The following is a 23,577-nucleotide window of genomic DNA, read 5'->3' as shown; positions in this document are numbered from 1 at the left end:
TTTTTTTCTTATGCTGGTTCCTGCCCTGTGTATCACCACCCCATGCTCTAACCCTTCTCTCCTTACCCTTTCTGCTACAGACTTTTCAGCATCTGACCTATACTGCCTAGGTAGCAGGTTTATATTTTTACTTAAAAATCCTCTGACATCTTGTGCATCTTGTGCATCCTTCATATATTTGACACCTCGTACCCCACCTCCCTGTAGTTAAGTAACTTGGAGGCTCTCTTCCTTTCTTCCTCCTTTTCTTTTCCACTAGCCCGGCATTCTTTTTCATTTTGTCTTTTTCCCAACACTACTTTCTAGATTGTAATCTTTAACAGAATTTTTTCCTGCAACTATTTCTCCTTAGAACCTTCTTTGTAATTAGCCTGATTGTTCTCTACTCGACCAGGTCCATCCCACTCAGTTCACCCTCACTGCACTCAGGCTCACTCCACTTGACTCCCCTACCCTATCCCCAATTCCTACGCACCCCACTACATATACCTTTATACCTATACAAACTCCACCCATATACCAAATAACCAATCACACAACATCATAACTAACTCACCTCCCCACCTGTAATCAACAAGCATCGACTTAAACAGAACACATCTTAGGCTACAACATCAGGTACTATTCCTTAGCCTGTAACAAACCTACTGACCCAGCCCATCCTACATAAGTCCTTAATATTACTATACACCTTTATCTTTCCTTCTTCTACGATGTTACTATTATCCTGTCTATCCGACAAGCAGTTACACAAAGTAACTTCCACAACCAATCACCCTGTCAGTCAAAATAATTTCTCCAACATCTCTCTTCAGCTATTTCACTATAGCATACCATACCATATATCTTCATCCACCAACTAGCCACTACTGTCCTCATCAAACCCCACTTTATAATCCGCTCTCCAAAACCAAAAACAAATTATAACCAACTGTACATATATCTAACTTCCATTCTGCTTCTAAGTGGAGATATATACCAAAATCTAGGCCCAGCCACAAACACTAATCTTAAAGTTAACCCTAAAAACTTAAACATAATCAAACTGAACCTAAGTAGTATATGCACCAAAATAACTCAACTTCACCCCTGGATAGATTAAAACAAACCCAATATACTAGCCCTGACTGAAATATGGTTAAACCCCAACATAAAAGATACTAAAATAACACCTTCCAGTTTTGCTGGTACTAGATTAAATTGACCCAAAATGTAAGGTGGAGAGATAGCCCTTCTATACCCATCCATACTCAACATTACACCCTACACAAATAGCATACCCAACTTTTCCAAGGCAAAGATACTATTATCCTTCTTAAATCTCAATAAAACCAAAATAATCTGTATCATAGTATTATAGCGTTATGCCAGTCCTGCAAGATATATTATAATGGACATCCAAAAAAATCAATCATGAGACAATAATTCGAGATGATGAGAAAACCAGCTGGTATTCCGTTGCAGCCACCACCTCCTATAGTACTATTAATCTGTATGGCTTTTCAAAACTAATTAATAGTTTGAGTAGGTACAGCAAAGTATTTACTCACCTATCCACACTTAACTGGATCCTAGTACCCCACCCAACCAACTTGTCCTCCTCAGGCACACTACCTGTTTCACTTAGTGACCATCTTCTCACATTCACTATTAGAGCCAACACCCACCTACTGAAAATGCACACTCTAAAATCTGTCAGGAACTCAACTAATTTCAGTCAAGAAAAACTTAATGATCTACTCCTAGAAATCATAGGATCATAGGATCAAAGGAAGTTACTAGGCTGTTCGCCCTGTGGCCCTTACAAGCCTTGCCAAGAATTTAGCCCATGTGCCAACAAGTCAGCACCCTATGCCACTGTCCAGCAGGGACATACGTGGAATTCCAGGGGTGTGCTTTCTGTTCCCCATCCAGTTATCCAGGTTGCGTTTAAAAAGGCTTAATGAGGTACTCTGCTTTACGTGTAGATGGATTCTATTCCACAAAAGGTGGAGTCTCTGGGACACAAATCTGTCCCGCCATCAAGTTCTATTAATGTCACAGACAAGGTTGAGGTCTTGCGTGCAAGTTACTCAAGTGGAGCTTGACTTGTGGATATGCAGCAGTCCCATCAGGGCAGGGTCTGAGATTGTTTTTTATGCCAGACAGAGGTCACTTCTAAGGAATCTGAAGGAGACTCAGAAGAGGGACAGGGCTTTTAGCCTACCTGTGTAGGGTAGATGTTTGAGGCCCTGGAGTCTCTGGGTGATGAATCTCTGTGGTTTCTCCAGCAGTTGTATGTGCTTTGCAAGATACATGCCAAAAGGGGCACTGTACTCAATAATGGGTCTTATAAGGGAAGAATACAGGGATGTTATAACCACCTTGTCCCTGGATGAGATACCCTTACTAATGAAGTGGACCATGTAAAAAAGCTTTTCATACATGTTGGTTGGTAATATGTTGGTCAAAAGTCAGTTTGCTATCAAGCTGGGTTCCCACGTCCCTCACAATTAATTGCGTGCTTACTGGGTTATTATCAGTGTGATAATTTGTGGAAACATCATTCTCTGCAAAAGGGACAATGATGCATTTTTTGGCATTTAGTTTGAGGCCATCTTTCTGGCACCAGTCATTTGTTTGGGTGAGACCCTTTTGGAGGATGTCCACATCACTAGGGGAATTGATGACAGCACCCAGCTTGCAGTCATCTCCAAACTTGGCCAGCCATAGCCCACTAGATTTGGCCTGCACCTCTGTGAAGTATATCCCAAACACGAGAGGCCCCAAGACAGATCCCTGGGGTACACCACTTGTTACGGGTCTACTAATTGAGGTAGCTTCCCCTATTTTGACTAGGTGAGTTCTATCAGTAAGCCAGTTTGCTACCAATCTAGTAACATATGGATTGATGCCTAGTTGAGAGAGTTTATCTATTATACCTGAGTGGGGAATAGTATCGAAGGCCTTGGCCAAGTCAGGGTAGGTGGTATGCACCGTCTTCCCCTCGTCTGTGGCCTTGGTGACTGGCTCAAAGAAATTGACCAAATTTAATGGGCATGACCTCACCTTGACAAAACCAAACTGTGTTGGATCAAGTGTCTGGAGGTTGCCAATGTCCTTGTTTATGTGGTCCATGATAATCTGCTCCATCGCCTTGCAGATCAGGCTAGTTAGGCTGATGGGTCTGTAATTTACTGGATCGGTGGATGCTCCACCTTTGTGCAAAGGGATGACAGTAGCTGTCCTCCACTTGGCTGGGATGGGACTTGTAGTGAAGCTTTGGTTGAACAGGGTGCCTAATGGTGCTGCAGGTTCCTGCCTGAGTTCATGTAGGATGCAGACTGGGATGTTATCTGGGCCCATGGAGGCTGTATTTTTTGCCTTTGAGAAGGCAGTGATGACTTGCTCCCTAGAGTTAAGGAAAGGCTGGCAGGTACTGGGGATGTCCTGTTTTACTGATGAGGAGACAGAGGAGTTAAGTTTTCACTGAACCTGTCTGCCAGTAGGTTGGCTATATCTACAGAGTTTGTGTATGTGGTGTCCTAGACCACCAGTTTTCAGCAGATCTAGGTGCTTCCATTGAAGTTGCAGACATATGTGAAGAAAGCCTTATGATTGTCATTAGTAGATGTGGCCAGTTTGGACTTAACGTTTGCTTTGGAGGATTTCACTAATGCTCTTATTTGCTTGTTCAGGCTAAGGAGAGATTGCTTCCAATTAGACCCCTCCTCCTTCTTGGTTCTGGACAGCAATTTTTTTTCCTTTTATTATACAGTTTATTTATTGTAGATGTCCACCAGACAGGTTTACTCTTTCTTGAGGGGGAGGATTTCGCCCTGTCTGATATTCCTGATTCTATGCAGCTATATAAATGCTCATATAGTACTTTGGTGTAAGTTTGGGCACATGTGCCAGTTTCTGTGGTGGGAGAAGAGGCTGTGAAGCTACTTATACCTTCCATCAGGAGGTTGTAGTCAGCTTTGGGGAAGTGTTTTTTGTTTGACCCTAGCTGGGGAGAGGGTCAGGGGAGATGATTACTTTGAAAGTGACTGCTTTGTGGTCAGATCTTACCAGGGATGATAACACTGTAGGGATGCTGCAATGGTTACTCATGTTGGTTAATACCATTTCCAAGATATTTTCACCTCTTATGGGGGTGTCAACCAAGTGTTCCAAGGCATTTGCACTGATGAAATCAAGGAATCTCTGGGCATTTGTGTTTTGACATAAATATTTCTTCTAATTTATGGTTGGATAGCTAAAGTCGCCCAGGATCAGGGTAAATGGTTGAATCTTGACAGATTCAAAGAGGTCCAGATAGGTGGAGTGCGCATCTTGAGTCAGAGTTGGAGGCCTGTATCTAGCTATGATTTAAATTGGGGCCTTGTCAATTGTTAACTGCACCTGGAGTATTTCCTGTGCATCATACTGTTTGACCAGCCTAGAGGTATATATGTATTTTATATATATTGCAATGCCACCTCCTTTTGTTTTGCTGCCCATGGCTTGGGATCTGAATGACTAATAGGATAAGTAACCTGGTATGGCTGATGTGTTCTCTGCAGCTTTGAACCAGGTTTCTGTGACTGCACAAATGTCAGCTTCTTTTAGGGTTAAGAATGCTTGAAATTAGTGCAGTTTTATGTTTAGACTCATAGAGTTTAGCAGCATGACCTTTAATTTACAGTTTGATGACATTTTCAAGTTGTTAGTTTTGACCTCATGGCATTGCCTAATAAAGGCACTATGTGGTAGGCAAGAGCCTTTGCCAGGAACCTGAAGCCCAAGGGAGACAGATGCAGGCCATCTCTGGTAAAGTATCATGGCTTGTCAATCATGTCATCCCAGGCTGTCACATACTGGATCCCCATTGAATGACACCAGAAACTAAGTCAGTTGTTAAAGTCAGTCATTTCTGTTTGTATTGCGGTATCATTCTGGGTGATAGTAGAATACTGCTTAAGGCTAGGGACATACCTGCCTGGGACACATACTCAGCGAGCTCGATCAGGTCTCTCTTCATATAGTCCAGGGAGATATGTCTCAAATCATTCACTCCAACATGGACTATGACAGTACCTGTGGAGAGACTTGAGTGCTTTGGTGATATGGGAGATTCTGGCACTTAACAAACAACTAACCAAGACTTTCTCCTTATTTAGCCTGGTGAGAGGCACATACATGTGTCTCACAATGGAGTCAATTATGACTAATATTTTGGGTTTATGTTTAGGCCTTAGTGGTTGTGAGACACAGGTGTGTGGACTATGTGTGGTGTGTAGTGTGGTGGGCAGTGGAATTTGCTTGTGTTTATGCCTCAGAGATCTCTTTTGTTTGAGTATGCTTTTATTGAGGGCCTCCATATATGTGGGGGTGTGGTTTGTAAGTGTGAGTGGTGTTAAGGAGTGGCTTTTATGTTGCCAGCATTCTCTGTCTCAGATATACTGGTTTGTGGGGGAGAGAGCAATGACACTAGGTGCTTGATGTAATTGCATCTCTCACAAATTCTTTTCCTAGGTGGTATTAGTAGAGGGTTGTCCGTGTACATGAGGCAGTTGCTACACTGTCTCAGGATGCCCATATCAACCAGACTGGCAGGAGAAAATGTAGGAAATTGTCCATCTATATTTGTCAGAAACTCAAAGAGCTAAGAGGGTAAGGGGAGGAAGGTCTAAAAGTAATACTACTAGATGATAACACAAGTGCTGCTAAGGGAAAACATGTAGCTGGAATACCTCAAAAAGGGTTAAAAACCGTGCAGCTGAAGTACTGCATGCTGCAGACCTGTTTCTAGACTATGCTACTCAGTTTTAGGGTTAAGAACTCACTAAGAAAAAACTCACAATGAAGCACAGATTAATAACTTGTAGTCAGAAGAGTAGAACTCGCAGTATGAAAAAATACAGTTAAACTCGCAGTATGAAAAATACAGTTAAACAGCAATGAAATCCAGTAAAATGCACTAAAACAGTAATACATTGCAGTAGATAGCAATGGAATATAGTTAATCAGTAGATTGCTTTGAAACAGTAGCTCACAAATCATAGTAGTAACAGACAGCACAAATAAAGCAGCAATTCAGTAGAATACTGTCATCAATTTAATGAGACTATCAACAAGCAGCAATAAATACACATTTCAGTGGTTTCTCACTCCTAAGAATGAGCAGCAACATGGAGTAGGAAGAGGTACAGTTTTTTTTTTTTTTTTAGTAGAAACTGAAGAGACAGAAGATAATGAGATAATTTAAGGTTCAGAAGCTGAAGGTGCCGGCCTTTACTTATTCTCACTGTAGACAGTAGAATGAGCTGATGTAATGTGATTGGGGGGAGTGTCCAGTATTATCTGTATACAAGAGGTGGGCAACTCAAAGCCACCAAGACTTAATACCACCACCACCACAACAGCTGGGCAGATGGGTGGAACAAAAAAAACAGTTACACAGATATACAGTAAAACAGAAGTGCAGAAACAGTTGAACATAAGCACATCTTTTTTCAATATCACAGCAGAGCACTGCAGCTTTGAACAGCTTGAGCAAATAAGTACAACTGGTTTAAACACTGGCTGTTAAAGGCAGAGAAACAAAAAATATTCCAATTATCCAATCAAAGTCAGCTAGATACCCCTAAAACTGCTTCCTTTCAATGATGCAGTCCTTTACTTTAATAGCGCCTTTCTAAAAATACTTGATAGCCTAGCCCCTCTAAGGACAAGAATAAAGAAAGACAACTCCATGGATTAGACAGCATTAATCTGATGAAACAAACAGACCAAGCCTGGAACACATGGAAACAAAATAAAACAGAGCTAAATCTCATCCACTTCAAAACACTCCATAACAACATGACTAAACTAGTAAACAAAAACAAAAAAATCCTACTGCTCACAACTTCAACTACAACACAAATATAAACCCAAAATTGTGGCACTCAATATCAACCCCTTTAACCTCAGGGAGAAATAAAGAGCATTCCCCATCACCCAACACCCGTCCTTCCTTCATAGCCAAATAACTCAATAAGCATTTCATAAAATTAGTAGCTGCCCTACTTGTAAAATAAATGCAACACAGGAACTCCCCACTATTCCCAACCTCAAACACTATGAACTTCTCATCAACTAGCCCAGATCCTGTACTCAACAACTCACAGAGCAAACACAAAGACAACCACACCTCATTTTCATATCAGCCCATATCCACGTCAACCATGTAAAAACTACTACTTAAATTAAAACCTTGCTCTGCATCAGCAGATGATTTCCCTCCAAATTCCATTAAACTCACCACTTAGTCTCCTATCCTATTTGCATCCTAATAAATAGATCTCTCTCTGAATCTCTGGTTCCTATTATATGGAAATTATTTTATGTCACCCCCATCAACAAAGGAGGTGTCTCCATCGAAACATCCAACTTTTGCTCCATATACATTGTATCATCTATATCCAAAATCCTTGAAAGGTGCATCCGTCAGCAGTTAATGAACTATTTATTGCAGAACAATCTACTTACTCAAACACAACATAGCTTCCGACCTGGGCGTAGTACATCCAATGCATTAATATCCTTTACAGACACCATGAATAGAGTCAGAGAGGAAGGAAACTTTGTTTCTGCTGTATTCCTCACCCTCCCTAAAGCCTTTGATACAGTTTCACACCCCTTACTGCTAGACACACTGTCTAAAGTAGGCTTGTCACATACCACATTTCAGTGGTTTTAAAGCTATCTACAAGATTGCAAAAAACTGTTAAATGATCTAACCAACTTTTCTCCTTTCTTCATAACCCCATAGGAGTTCTCCAAGGCTCCATTCTAGGTCCCCTACTGTTTAATATATTCACAAACTCATTCGATATGCAGATGATTCTGCCATTATGTGTACCACCCCCTCCCTACCAAAATTTCTCTCTAATACTCAGAGATTAACATACCCAATGCTCAACTCTCCTTTAGCTTTAAACCTGTTCCCACTCCACAAATCAAAGCCCTAATCAAGAAACTTAAACCTACCACCCCTAGTGGCTGACCTCCTCCCCACAGAGTATTTGCAAAAAGCCACAGATGTCATAGCATAGCCTATTTCTATCTTGATCAATAGAACTATTTCCGAAGCTACCATCCCCTCATTCTCTAATGTCATTAACCACAACTGCAACAACAACATATTATCCTCAGCACTCGTTTTAGATCTTTCCAAGGCTTTCAGTATGATTTACCACCAATTACTCATTCAAACTCTGAAGGCCTTCTCCTTAGACCACCTTTCTCTCCAATGGTTCCAGTCATACCTATCTGGAAGACAACAAGAAGTCATTTGGCAAGACAAGGTATCTACCCATCTACCCATCACCCTAGGAGTCCCCCAGGGCTCTGTTTTAGGACCCCTACATTTCTCTATCTTTATTAATGATCTCCACTCAATCATCCCTAATGCTACCTGCATTCAATACGCAGATGATTCTGCCTTGATCTGTTCAGCCACCTCCACAACAACACTTCTGACATTAACCCAGAATACTTTTAATACTGTTGAAAAATTGGCTCTCCAATCACCATCTGATCTTAAACCCCAACAAAACTAAGATGCTTCTTTTCTTCCCCACTCAAAGGGTCTCCCCTCCATCCTTTACCATAAAATCTAATAATGGCACCATCATCCCCCAGATATCCAAACCAAACTCCTGGGAGTTATAGTAGACAATAACCTTAAATTTAATTTTCATGTCCATCAAACTATCAAAACCATTAATAAAAAAACTTGGCTCCCTTTACAAGATCAAACCTTTCCTTACTCCTCATGTCAGAAATGCTATTGCCCGTTCTCACCTACTCTCTTCTCTATGCCTCCCCTCTTCCAACCAACTTGAACAAAACTAATCTTAACAAACTATCCTGCTGTTATAACCACATTGCTAGATTTGCTACAATCTCAGCATATAGGACACATCATTATCAAAACCTAAATATTCCTAGGGTGGCTTCAACTACTCACCCTAGTGCAGTTCAATCAGCTTATAGTAGCACATAAAGTCCTTAACCACCCTGAAAATACACCTGCACTTAAAATCATCATTAGCCCCTATAGTAACCTCAGGCCACTTTGCTAATCTAACAGACTGGTTCTAACATTCAAATCCAATAACTCAGCTGAGGATGCTCTGTTTGCCAACTCCATTGGCAAAATCTGGAAAGTACTTCCTGCAGACCTTACTCTATTAAAAAAAAGTCTCAAAAATTATTTTAAATCATACTGGCTATGTCCATGGACTAAACCAGGCTAACACCATCTCCACTATTTAAGTGCTATACCACTATTGTTCTATTCAATCTGCTTATATTGAGTTACAAAAGGACATATGTATAATTGCTTGCTCGACCAATGTATGTAACTTATCTGTGTTATGTATTCTGTGTATTATGATTATGTGTTGTACATATAATTTCTAGGCATTGTGTTTTGGAGCTTTTCTCCCTGGGTCTCCGCTGAAAATTGACATGTATCCAGTTGGACTATCCCGATCAACAAATGTACAATAAATAAATAAAATCAATAAGTGCTCAAAAATCTTTCACTGCCATTGAATCCTGGCTCAGAAATGCTCAACTTTTTTTAATCCCTCCCCATAAAACTAAACATATAATATTTCAGCCCAAAAACACCACCCTAGGCTAAGACCAATTTAATATTCACTCAGCTGATAACACAATCATTGAAAGGGTACAGGAATCAAAACTATTAGGTGCCATTATCAACAAAAAGCTTAATTTTGAAACCCATATCGAACAAAACATAAAGAACACTCACCACAAATTAGGAATCCGATATAGAAGCAGGCAATTCATAACCACTACAACCAAGACTACCCTGCCTAAAACTTCCCTGCTCCACTCCCTGTTCTACAGTGCTTTGATACTCACCAGCCTTCAAAAATTGAAACAATACTATAATAACATCACAAAGTTTGCCACAAATGCCAAATGCCACACACACCACTGTAAACCACTACGTGAACTCAGCTGGCTGGAACTCCCCAACCAACTGACACATATCCAGCTATCCATCATGCACAACCTAATTTATAAATCTGCAGGCTATCCCATTCTAGCCAAGTTAGTTAAACCCTACATACCTAATGGATCACTAAGATCAGAGGACAAAAACATGCTAGCAATCTCCAAACCCACAAACAACCTGGCCACTGCCTATACTCCTACTCCATCCCAAAACTATGTAACTACTTCCCCCTAACCATCGGTCCCAGACCTAGCACTCTTTAAAGCCTCTCCTAAAAAGCACAGGACTCTGGATATGTACAACTCCAGGCTAATCTCCCCACCACTGCCATGTCTGCAGTGTCAAAAACTCACATGCTGTTTCTCTTTTTTTTCCAAACCAATAGGAACTCTTTCTGGTATGAATTAGAGTGGTCCTCTTTGCACTCGCAGTGATCATGGCATTCACTTCGATGTATGACAAACCTAGACTTATCTCATTGACGGTGCTGTCAGCATGAAATTTAAGTTCTATGTGTCAGACTCCCACAAACCTCACCATATTCTAATTTAGGCCATGCCTCAATGTTTCTATCTGTATGTTCCAGATAACTACTCATATCCTTAATGAAAACTATTGTACTAAAAACTATCATGTTAACCACATGTTGATTTTTAAGTTACTAATTAGCTGTATATTGTAAAGATGCTTCTAACCATGTTGTATGTTGTACTTTTAAACTTACATTTAATTCTGATTATTGGAATTCATGATATGTCTTTATGTGGAACATTTCTCACTGGGCTTCTGCTGAAAATGGTTTCTGTATCCCAGTCAGACTTTCCTGGTAAACAAATGTTAAATAAATGAATAAATACTAATGCCTTCCAATTAATGGAGGGGTATTTGAAATCAGCAATGATTAATGTATTGGGCTAGGTGGTGAGTGATCTAGCAACTTCAGGTATGATGTATGGGTTTTCCAGTTCATGGTCGGAGAAGGTTAGCTGGCAAGAATATGTTAATGAATTTTGCCCATGGCTATTTGGACATGGAGTAGCTCTAGCATGTCATATTATTTGACCAGCCTTGAGGTGTGTTTATCCTTTACACAGATAGATACACCTCTGCTTTGTGCTGTTTCATGTTCGGTGAGTTGTCGGATGGCATGAAAGTCGTTATACCCATGGACTGCTGGAGTGCTTTCCATGGCTTTAAAACATGTTTTGGTAACTGCACAGATGTTTTCATTCTTCACAGTGAAGGGAGCTTCCAGGGAGTCAATTTCTCATTGAGAGTCCTAGCATTGAGCAGTAACACGTTTAGCTTGCCCTGAGTAGCTTTTTTTTTTGGGAGGTTTGTCTTTTTGGCAATGCCTGAAAAAGGCACTATAGTGGTGGATAATGTTTTCACCAATATCTGAAAGCCTAGAGGTGACAGGTGAATTCCGTAAAGGAGAGTAGCCTATCAACCATGTCCTCTCAACTTGACAAGTATTGGACTCCTTTGGAATGACCCCAGTAGACAGTAGAATGCTGCTCACTGCTAGGCTCATACCTGCCTGTGACACATATTCTAAGAGCTCAATCATGTCTCTCTTCATATAATGCACAGAGGTACAAATCAGGTCATTCACACATGCATGGAGTATGACTGAGACATACTGGAACTTTGAGGTAAGTGACCTGAGTGCTTGCATGATCTGGCTGATCCTGGCCCCTGACGGGCAACTAACTGCAATGTTTTCTTTATTTAGGCTGGTAAGAGGCATGTCATTTTGTCTCACAGTGGAGCACCTGTGGCCAGAATATTGGATTGTGGATTGTTTCACCTTATGGGCTTGGTAGTTGAGATGCAGTGAGATGTGACTTTATTTGTTGCAATAGGAATTGTCTCATTTGTGTGCATGCAGAGTTTCTTAGTATTGCACTTGAGATGCCTTTGAGGTTTGGGTAAGTAACATGTGAGAACCTCCATATAAGTAGGTCTATATGTGTGTGGTTCTTTGTGGGTGCAGTGAGTGATGTGTGTGAGTTGGTGACAAGCTGTTTGTTGAGTTTCATGTCCATATGTGAGAGTCTAGCCTTCAGTGTCAATGCATAACTAAATCTCTCACATACTGTATTTGTCTTTTCTAGAATTAAGTGGATGTCAATGTACATACGACATTTCCTCAGGATGTCCTTTTCCACCGAGCTGGATGTAGAGATAGCAGGACATTGCCCATACACGGTAGTAGGTCCTAATGTGTACTTGGGAGAGATAGGAGTGGAGAGTATTTGTCATCAGGCTGGGGGGTGCTTATTTGGTGTAATCTGCAGCTAACCTAATCAGTGATGCTGCACAGTCCACAAACCAGATTCTCTCTCAGCAGCAATAGTTCTGTGTGTTATAATAAGGTAAGGTAGACCCAAAAAGTGATAACTAAATGCATAAATGCTGCTCACTGCAAAAAATAGTTGTCTCGTGAGTAATGTGGGACTGAGGTAAAGTGCAAAATAGTTTTTTATAGAGAAATTTCAACTTTCGGTGATTGCATGTATACAAGGCACTGATGACCATTGCTATGTGAACAGCAGCTTCATGCAAACACAAGGCTTATATATGATCAGAAAAAAGCAGGTTTTACACTAACTATGCCCTAAGGCCAATCGGGTGAGCACACAATTAGCTTCCACCAGCAATTCACAGCTCTGATATGTGAAATTAGCCCTCTCTTGCCACAAGAGAGCAGACGTTGACCCTCTTAATGTAAAATTACTGGTTTGGAGCCCATGCATTGAGGAACCACAAACAGATATCTAATATGAACTAAGAAACACTAGATACAATGTATTTTAGTGCAGAATAGCAGCCCTTATGGCAGTTTGAAAGTTGAAGCAATCTTGACTCAGGTCTTTATGGTAATTTGAGGCTTTTGAGATAAGACTGTGAGACAAATCAGATATTTGGTGGCAGTAATAATCTGGTCCTTACATAACATAAAAAACATCGCTAGTGGTAATTAGAGCCAACTGGGCTGCTGTAAGTATTTTATTCTCTGCTATCTTTTTTTAAACACCTTATTTGAATTATCACTTGTGACATAGGCAAATTTACATAAAAGCAATCAAACGTATTAACAAGTTCATGTTTACAAATATCATACTGCACATATATTGCTATATATATATATATATATATATATATATATATATATATATATATATATATATATATATATCATTTATGCTAGGAAAATTATATAAATTATACAATTCCTGCCCTTGTTTTTTTTTTAAAAAGAACCATCTTTACTAAACCATAACTTATGACAAAGGCAATCATACATTTATATAAATGAAAACAAACCACACTGGCACACTTGCAGTTGCAAACATTATGCATCAATTATAGTCTACCCAATCGTTTTCAGTCAAACATTACATAGCTCATTTAAGTCCTGCCATTGTTTAAACCTCATTCCTCCCCTGTATGTATTGTTCCCACAATTCTCATTTTGTCCTATGTATTCTCTGCTGTCTTAAAACTGATATTTGATGGCTTGAAAGTAAAATTAAGTTGTAAATGAAGAGTGATTTTGTGTTGCTGGACTGTATTTACTCATGGGATATTAGAGTTGCTAGTTTTGGATCTTACCAAATTTTCCAATAGTTGAGCAAAAAAGACTACAAGAAATAAAAAAAAATGGTTTAATGATTTTGTATAGTGTGCAGCATTCCTTCATAGCATAAGGGAAAGCCATAAAGGTATTTTGCTTTTTAACAGTGACAAAAAAAATCACAAACTCTTGTCGGCCCAGAAACAACTTACCATTCATTTGACAATTGTTCTTCATGAGAATTGAAGGTTCTACAGAGACCATCCAAGATGGTCCATCCAAGATCCATATATTACTACGATCAAGAATGATGCCATGGATCATTAATACAGTGTGCTCCATGACTCATTAATAAGAGATTAAATTATATGTGGTACAAACATTTATCAAATAAAGTGTAGGATTTTAAAAGAGACTATCCTGGATAGTTGAGAGGTATGGTTCTCAGTATGACCATGTGTGTTCCAAGGTTGAAAATAAAATCATTGCAGGAGGCACATTCAACCTCATCTGGTTCTCTATTACATTTGTTTCACTTTTGCCAAATTACTCTAAATGCAGTGCCAAAACCATTTCATGACTTTTGAAATAAGGCCTCAGAAACACGTTGAAACTTGCAATTTACGTTGTTCTCATACTGGGAGCTTTACCTCTTTTAATGTGTAAGGAATAACAAGAAAGAAGACAAGAGGTGATGTGTACATCATGAAGAAGGAAATGTATTTTGCCATTAAAGATGGATACTGACCCTACACAGTGTATAGTCAAATGCCTACTGACTTCCAATAAAGCATACTTCTGCACAATTTCCACTGGAGTTTAGATTTAATTTAATAATAAATACAGAATGGCACAGTATTTTAAATATAACCATTACTCTTTAAATAAATGATGGACTATCAACAACTGTGAAGTATAAAAAAAAATCTTGTATTATTTTGTTTTCATGAGAAGCCATCATTGTAAATGTTCGACATTTGTTCCATTTGGGCTACAATTGCACATTCAGTAATAAGGTCAATGTGCATTTCAGACATCCTTGGACAAAAACAAATCAATGCTTTAAGGCGACAGAAAAATCACATGATTATAACACAATGTAATAAGAATGCAATCACTGTGTACAGTAAATCCTTCACAGTGAAGTTGAAGGCCTCACACTTTTGTATGACTCCGAGGGTACTTAGAAAAACAGGAAGTGTACAAAGCGTACCCATGTAACCAGGGAAAAGTATCTGAAGTTGGTAAATAAAACATCTGTCATATACTCCTTTAATGTCCCTGGAAAGCAACTCTGCAAATATTTTCATTGAAAACATTATGAAGTATAATTTGTTTCTTGATTTTCAGGAGCTCAGTTCTGCCACAAATGAAACCTTTAGATTAACAATTAACATTCTTGTAAAGGAGACATCTTCTGTTCTGAGAGCTCCAAAGTATACTGTCTTGGTTTGCTAACTTTAGTCTCAGGCCACTCCCTCTACATGTATCAAGACATCTGCTGAGTTAAGTACCGCAATGAATTCATCCCTCACATCCCTTATATATCTTGCCAAAAATAAATTTTCTGCATCCTCAGTGCTGTCACCACAGGAATGTCCCAGACACCTTAGCAAATGTCCATTAAAGTGTATGGATGCATACCCACCCTATCTCTTTGCTGACACCACCAAGGAAAAATTCACTCAAACTTGAATTCTATGAAAGTTTTCATTAGACAAGCCGCAATATTTACAAAGAGAAGTGGAAACATGCATGATGATACTTAATCCATCCCATGATGTGTTGCACCAGGTAAGTGTCTCAACAGTGTTCTTGTTCTTTAAGTACTACAAGCATTCCTTTTGCCCTGAGCAAATTGATATCTGCATATGATCTATATTCTGTAAGCACATGGCCCCAAAATTCATCACAAAATCCACAATATAGCTTAAAATCTTGTTTGCTTTACTATTGTTAGGAATACTGCAAAAGCACAGACACAGATTGATAATGGACTGCTGACTCAGGGAATTTGTTATTTTATCCAGTGTCCTATCAAGAGTTCAAAACTCAGTATTACAAGTTACATGCAGTTTGTGTGCTTCTCTGGTTTTAAATGTATTTACCTACTGTAGTGTGATAAAATCATAAATAAAGAAACCTATGGCACATGTGCCACGCATTCTGCTACTTTCTTCTGCATGCTTTATTATATCACAGCACAGTTCTTCAGCATTTATTGACTCTGCTGCATTATGTGATCCCTTGGAGCTTACATATAACACTCTGAAATGCTCTCTACTTCAGCAAGAGACGCCTGACTCTGCCTGTTTATTGAAATTATATACCTCTTCTCTTCCTTTATTTATATTTTCTGTCCTCATGCACCTTTGAATCTTTGAAATGTATTTATTTTTTTATCTATAATTCGCTAGCTTTTTAAATGTGCTATGAATTCTTTCCCTGCAAATGTTGATAATGCATTCCATTGTTTCTTAGTCTCTTAATACAAACCATAAGCCTGAGCACGATACAGTCTCTATTCTGTTTTCCATATTGTTTCTGTTGTAATGAATTCCATCTGGCAATATTGATTTCTTTTTTCACTCCTTACTTTCTCAAAGAAATATATTGCTATAAACATACTTCTTTGCTATAGCAGTTCACATGCGTTGATGCATTGTTTTAACATACTATGTTACTTAGTTTATATAATCTGGCTTAAACTGACCAAGTCTGTTTTCTGCCTGATAACAGAATCTGCCTATGCTTTTTGTTGGCTCATTGCAAAATGATTAGTGATTAACATGTTTTTGTTTGCATGTTTGTGTGTGTGTGTGTGTGTGTGTGTGTGTGTGTGTGTGTGTGTGTGTGTGTGTGTGTGTGTGTGTGTGTGTGTGTTTGTGTGTGTGCATGTGTACGTGTGTGTGTTTGTGTGTGTATTCTTGTGTGCCAATGACTATTACTGTTTCATTGAATAATGTCTTCATTATTATAATCTGCTCTAATGAGTTCTGGTCGCCCATGATAATGTTTGGCTATTTTTGATGAAGTCTCGGACCTTATTTTCCAACTTTGCTGCCATCGCACTCAATTACATATTTTATATCTGGCTTAGCAATGATATTGGACACATCTTCCTCTGACCCTTTTTCAAATGAGCAAACAACTTCCTGCCAAGTAATCAGTGAGAGAGGCCATGCATGGCAAATTAAGATTTAAGCAGCTACACATATATGTTTTCACCCCCCACATTAAACTTACTTTCAGTATTCACTGTGATTCATGTATGCCAGATTCATTAAACTGTAGAACAAATCCCAAATCTGTATGACAAAGAAAATGGACTTGCAATGATATTATTGTTCAGGAATCTTCATAAGTACATTATTGTCTCAATGTTCTAAACACAAAATTTGGGTCATTATTATTTCCCATTATTAAAATTATAGACTGGATAAGGCCAAAACTAACATGACTAACCCATATTAAAGGATCTCAAGATAAAGGCATAAAACATTTATTCACATTATTAATTATTTCATTGCTGCATTGCTCATTTTCTTGATTGTACAGTATCTTGTGATTAACAGTATGACGCAAAAGTTTTATAAGGTCTGATTTAATGTTGGCATGGATAGCATGCCCCTACAGAAAAAAACACAGGTACACAAACATGTTTTTTTTTTTAAACACTGGCCTGAATCCCTGCTAGGCTAAATATCCTCCAATTAATATATTGATTCCACTAACAGCAGGCATTATACTTTTGCAAACATTAATTTTCTGTTGAATGCTTTGAAATCTAAACTCTCACTCCTTTACAAACATCTACAAAGTTTGTTTTTCAGGTAGTCTAATAGACTGAAATATATTCAGCTGTTTTCTTATCTTATTCACTTGGTCAATCTGCCATTCTAATACTAGGCCAGTGCTTTCAGAAATTGCTGAACTGAGTCCAGTGATTTATCAATATCCTAAACCAAACCCGTACCCACAAGAAAGTGTCTTTCCTAAATATGCTGTTATTGGCCAATGACTGGCAGGATTCTGATCTTTCCTAAATGACCAGTTAACAAATAAATATAATTGGATAATAACACACAATTAACTTACCTAAATAAGTCTTTGCTTATATGATGTTACCAGACATAAACTTTTACCAGTCTAATTAATTCATACATAGTTTTCCTTTACTGTGAAATATTTGTTTAGGTGATTGGATGTACTAGGACTGATCAGCATTTTTAATAACATCAATCAACAAAACTACTGATTCAGAGAAAATGTTCTACAGAATTTTCTGGCATTTAGAAGATTGTAGAATGGTACAGTAACATACAAACCCATTGAAGCCTATTGTTAGTATTGTAATTTGAAGAGGTAAAGGCTATTAAAATGGTATGAAAGTTAAGTTTTTTTTAAGTTGGTTTAAAGATCAAAGCTTGTTTGTGGAATGAACAACACAAGATACAGAAAAGAAACCTTCCTGATTTCTCTGAACTGCAAAAAAAAAAATGCTGAAATAAACCATAAGTCTTTGAGGCATTCCTTTTTTTAAAAGCATTTTGCAGACAGTGATTAAACTAACTAAATCAGCACACACATTGTAATATCTTCCTTTACCAGCTCATGCCCACCATCATCCTCAGAGGCATCAGATCCTCTAATCTCAGGTAGTGACAATTCCACATTGATGTTGTTGGATAAAGAATCACCTGTGAACATATCAAAACATGACAAGTGGATTAAGTAAATCCCAGTACTAGGCATATACTACTAATTCTGGTATAGGAATAGCAGCTATACAAAACCACTCAGTGAAAAACAGTTATTTGTGCAGAGGAGTGGTGGTGGTGGGTGTGATGGAATCCCTAATGTTCCTACATGACCTATAAAGACAACATTACCAACCAGGCCAAGAAGGAGTGGATTTGGAAGACACAAATATGCTGCTACAGAGAAATAGCAGTACAAACTGTTTTTTCTGTAGCTATTCTTGGTGCCCAATGAACCTCTGCTCCAACATCCAGCACCACACTATGGACTAGTTTTAGGTGCAGTTATTCCACTGTGGAAGATCTTCTTCTCCATCAGTGGTGGCTAAACCACTGTTTCTGCACTGTTCTACCTACTTTACTATGCCTGATTCACAGCTCATTATTTTGCAGCAAGATTAATGCCACTGGCCCTGTGTGAGTCCATTACATAGGTTCATAGGTTGGTACTAGGATCTATACAAGCCTAGCCATAACAATTCCCTGGTACATATGTACTGACTTGTCCATCAACAGCATTTGGATCCCCAATGAAAGGTCATGAAAGGCCTGGTCAGCAGCATTAAAGCCAAAGAGCCATTGGCCATGGAGATGCACTCCTTGGATGAGCACCTTATTTTCTGCATCTGAGAACCTGGCCTTCTTCATAGGCTTGTCAGCAGACTCATCAGTATGTTTCTGCTTTGCCTCATGTATAAACATAGATCTGCAGGGATGGAATACACTGGTAAAAATGTCATGGTCAGGAATGGCCCACAGATGCCCTTCTAATACCATTCTCCCTCATGTACGTACACCATGCTGCTATTGTTTTTGGCACTCCTATTTCTCTACCTTAGCAGGGCACCAAATGTGAGTAACATAACAGTAATGTCCAAATGTTTCCAACAATATAAGAGCTTCACTATTGCAACTCTTATAGATAACATCAGTACAACCTGGTACTGTTAAAACAGTTTAGCAAATGCTGAGGGCTAATAACTTATCCAACAGTCAATCCATTTAACACACAGGTATTAAAGATACAAGTTCAATGGCTTGCACAGGTAAAGCAAAGCAACACAGATGAGTTTGCTCTCCTTTAGGCTTCATAATCCTTCTTCACAGCAATTACCTGTCCTAGAAGTACTTCCATTAGTTAATTTTCATTGTATAACTCTGTGCTGTCACAGCTTAATATGTATTAATTAACAAACCAGCTATCAGTACATAGTGGATTAATAATGTTAGCTGAAAAAGTTGGGAATTAATTTTGTTAAAGGTGAAACAAGTGCACTGTTTGAGACAGATGTTGATATTTGAACTGAAATTGCTCTTTGTCTTCTTTCTGAGCATAACGGGGCTTAATGCCTTCTCTCCCAGTTACTTTGGATAGTTTTTGGCAACTACGCATAAGACTTATGAATCTCTGAGCAACGGCATTAATACCTTTTGACAGTAAGGATATGTGGCATACTGTTGTAGAGATTCTCTTCCTGATCCTCCACTTAAATGGGATTAATTCCCAGTCAGACATTTCCTGTAAACAAATGCTAATAAATAAATGAGGACTCATTGAAGAACTGTTTTTAAATTCCTTCATTTCTGCATCCTGCAGACTGGCCCAGCTCCACATTAAAATCTATGCAGTGTCATGCACACACCTGGTCACCTGCTGGCAGCACTGCCCATGTCTGGTTATGGCACTGGTGTGTAAAATATCAGTAATTCCACACAACATATGCTGGAAGCAGAGTAGGTCTAATGCGTGGCTCAGTATAAGTATGTACAAACATACTGGACTGCCAAGCGTCGCACCTGACATTGCCATAATCATGCATTGCTATACACTACATATCTTAGGCTGTCCAGCCACTGGTCAAGCAAATGAGCTGCCCACTGTTGTGCAACATGTGACACACCTGAAAATGGTTGTCACCATGGATTTCCTACCACTTCTCTCCCTCTTTCCAAGTTCTCCCTCTCTGTAGTAGATGACAGTGGAACTTGTCATGCCCAACGGTGGTGTGTGGAGAAATGCAAAAGATTACTGCAATGATTGCACCAAAATTATAGCCAGCATTTCCTAAAAAAGGTTATGAAGTCTCTCAATACAAATCAGAGACATGGAAGAGTTGAACTATGCAATAACACATGACATTGGGATCCTCCACATCAAGGAACAGTGTCATCACCTCCAAATTGACATTGGGAGATGCAATCCTGACTTCTTGGTTTGATGAGAGGCCAGGTTTGGAGAGCACCCATCATCTACGTACTGTAATTAATTCCTGGCTTACCTCCATATGTAATCTGCTACAGTGTGCCATTCACATATCTAATACACTCCAGTTTCTTTCATATCAGACCCTGAAGCAATTGCAGAAAATGTGCAGGTTTAGAAGAGGAGGCTGGAGCACCTGAGGGAGGGCAAAGGTGAGCATATCTGTTACAGGTAATAAATGTGTCTATGTTAATAATCTGACCAGTTTTTATTGTTATAGTGAAGAAAGGTAAGGGATTTCTACAGGATCGCTACCTTATTAAGTGGCCAAAGTGAACATTTATTTATGGAAATATAAGATTTTACAAGATAACCTAAACCTAAAAGGAGTGAAAAGGATTGCACTTCATTTTTTTGTTTGTGTAAAAGTTCAGTGCTGTAGAAAGCCAACTATTTCTTGTCTATTTTTTAACATTAAGGTTTTTCAGTAGCAAATACAATAGTTTAATGCAACCATAACTGGAATCTAAGGAAAGATGTTCCCCTAGTATTTACGCTCATTTTTTCTTTCACAGAACAAAATTGCCCATATAGAAAATGGATGGTTGATGTTATACTTACCTGTAGGTGCAAACTTCTCTTGAATTAAACACTTAGCTCAGCATGTTATGGTAGTCCTTTTGGACTGTCTTGTGATACCAGTAGATTGAATTCCATTCTTGGTAGACTATTTTGTAATCATTTTTACTTATCCTTCATATTTGTTGAACTTTAGAGTATGACGGATACAATATTTCATGGGGAATTATATGTGAGATGACTCCATTTCATTGGAACAAATATCAAATATCCACATTCTCAATACACCTGGTCCGATGACATTGTCACATGTTTAACAGCATTCCTCAGACGGATTGTGCATGTGGCTCAGTACTTTTAGGCTTTGACTTGTGAGTTGTATATGCCAATGGCTGTAGATTTGATTCCCCTAACTTAGAAATTGTATATGCTGATGGCTATAGGTTCAATTCCCCTGACCTATGAATTGTATATGGTGTTGGCTGTAGATTTGATTCCCCTGACTTATGAATTCTAAATGCTGATGACTGCGGGTTTGATCCACCTGATTATTTAGTGGTATATGCTGATGATGGTTGTAGGTTTCATTCCCTTGACTTAAGAATTGTCTTTACTGACACATGTGGGTTTAATTCCTCAGCCTTACATGTTTGCTGTGGTATCACATACAATTTATAATGGATGCTTATTGTCATTCTATATAAACCATCTCAATATTGTTATTTAAATATCTGTGTAAGCTGCATGTTTTCATTTTAATTCTTCACTTGTCTTACACATCATTACTGCACATTTGACTGAAAGCTTTAGCAAAATTGTATGAGTAGCTCAACACTTTAATACAGAGCTTATTTTTCATGTGATAATGGGTTCAATTCCCTCCTCAGTTGCTTGCCATGCTTTCATTGTTACTTTTGGGTGGGCGTTTCTTGTTCATTCAAATATAGTACAAGAATTGTCATTTTAATAAGGATATGTCTTAGCTGCATTTTTTTCATTTTATCTGTACCTGTCTCCCCCACTTTCTCTCTCATTATTCTTTTTATTATATACATTTCTTTTTTTACTTTGTATATTCAAAGACCCCATCATAATCCTTTGTGTAGCAGCCAGCGTTTCCTGCTGTGCTTCCAAGTATAGCTGTTAATAAGAATGTGAAAGAAAAACATTATACTTTGAGTACTCAATCCAGTATGCCTTCAAAAAGAGCTAGCAAAGTGGGAAAATGTGTGCATCTAACGCAATATTCTATAAAGAGAAACACATATAATCCCTTCTTCAACTTTTTTTTGTCATTTGTTGAAATATCAAAAATTTACATATCTGAGCAGACATTGCAGTACATTGCATATTCGGACTTGCTACGTATATATATGCAGGCAAGGACTAATGAAACTTTGTTCAAATGGAGATTTGTAACACATCACTATTGTAATATTTTCTTGGGTTTATATATGGAATATGTATTCATACATCAGTCAGACATACTCACACCCTCATATACATGCTGACAAGTCATAAAAGATAGTACAGGACAAAGAAGTAATGCAGATATTCAGGTATTTATTGGATTTCTATGAAGTTTATAGTTAATAACACTGTAAAGCATTCTAAAAACACAGAAATGTATTTAGCCTCCAACGCTTTATTTCAGATTTTATATCCGTATCATTATGATGGTAAGAGGTTATCATGTTTGAGCAGAATTACTGCCTGAATGAACAGACCATAAGTTAAAGACAAGCACTAAAGTATTACCATTGTATTTAAATGTGCTTTTATAAAAAAGAATGAGGTCATTGCTGCTATACTAAAACAATCTCCTCATGATGAACACTTTTTTCATACTATGCTTTCTCCTATGAATAATCTCTCAGAAATAACAATAGAAACTGACAAAAGCATGCGCTGATAACACAGGTGTAAATTTATCAGTGACAGGAAGGATTTTTCAAACAGTGCTATTGGGTTTAATTGTAATGCCTTAATGATTGTAATTTGGCTAGCACAGGTCTTTAAAAAGAGGCATTTGATTCCACATCACATACAAATATTTCAGAGATAGTCTGATAAACTGATACTAAACCATTTTATAATGAGAGAATGAGCAGATGGATGCATGAGTGAACAGGCGCACGTTGCCACCTAGATTTCAGTTAGTTTCTGCTAGAGAAATCAAATATCTATCTGTCCCTCTATCCATGCAGCTAGTTAGCTATAATTTGTTGACAGGCTTACTCCCAGTAAGATAATAGCCCCTTTTCAGAAGAGACCCAAGATGGCATGTATACTACTTATCATAATGTGAAAAAAAAAAAACACGATGTAACACTTGCCAGGTGCTATTTTTGTGGCTGGTAATAGAGGGACATTAAGATACGGTGGGCAGCCTAAGTCATGTCTCTTTTGTGGGGAATTTTCTCATTTAGTTAATTACTGTGATAAGTTACAA

At 38.4% G+C, this 23,577-nt stretch overlaps 1 protein-coding gene across 1 annotated transcript in view; it reads left to right on the top strand.

The window, feature by feature from the left end:
• LOC122792899 (immunoglobulin superfamily member 21-like) overlaps window positions 1-23,577 on the top strand; it is a 3,072,813-nt gene that overhangs the window by 2,386,886 nt on the left and 662,350 nt on the right. The window lies entirely within an intron of this gene.

The sequence above is a fragment of the Protopterus annectens genome, chromosome 2.part0, assembly GCF_019279795.1.
Source record: "Protopterus annectens isolate FY-2018-M chromosome 2.part0, PAN1.0, whole genome shotgun sequence".
NCBI lineage: Eukaryota > Metazoa > Chordata > Ceratodontiformes > Protopteridae > Protopterus > Protopterus annectens.
The sequence above is the reverse complement of the archived record's forward strand: the minus strand, read 5'-3'. Positions and strand labels throughout refer to the sequence as shown.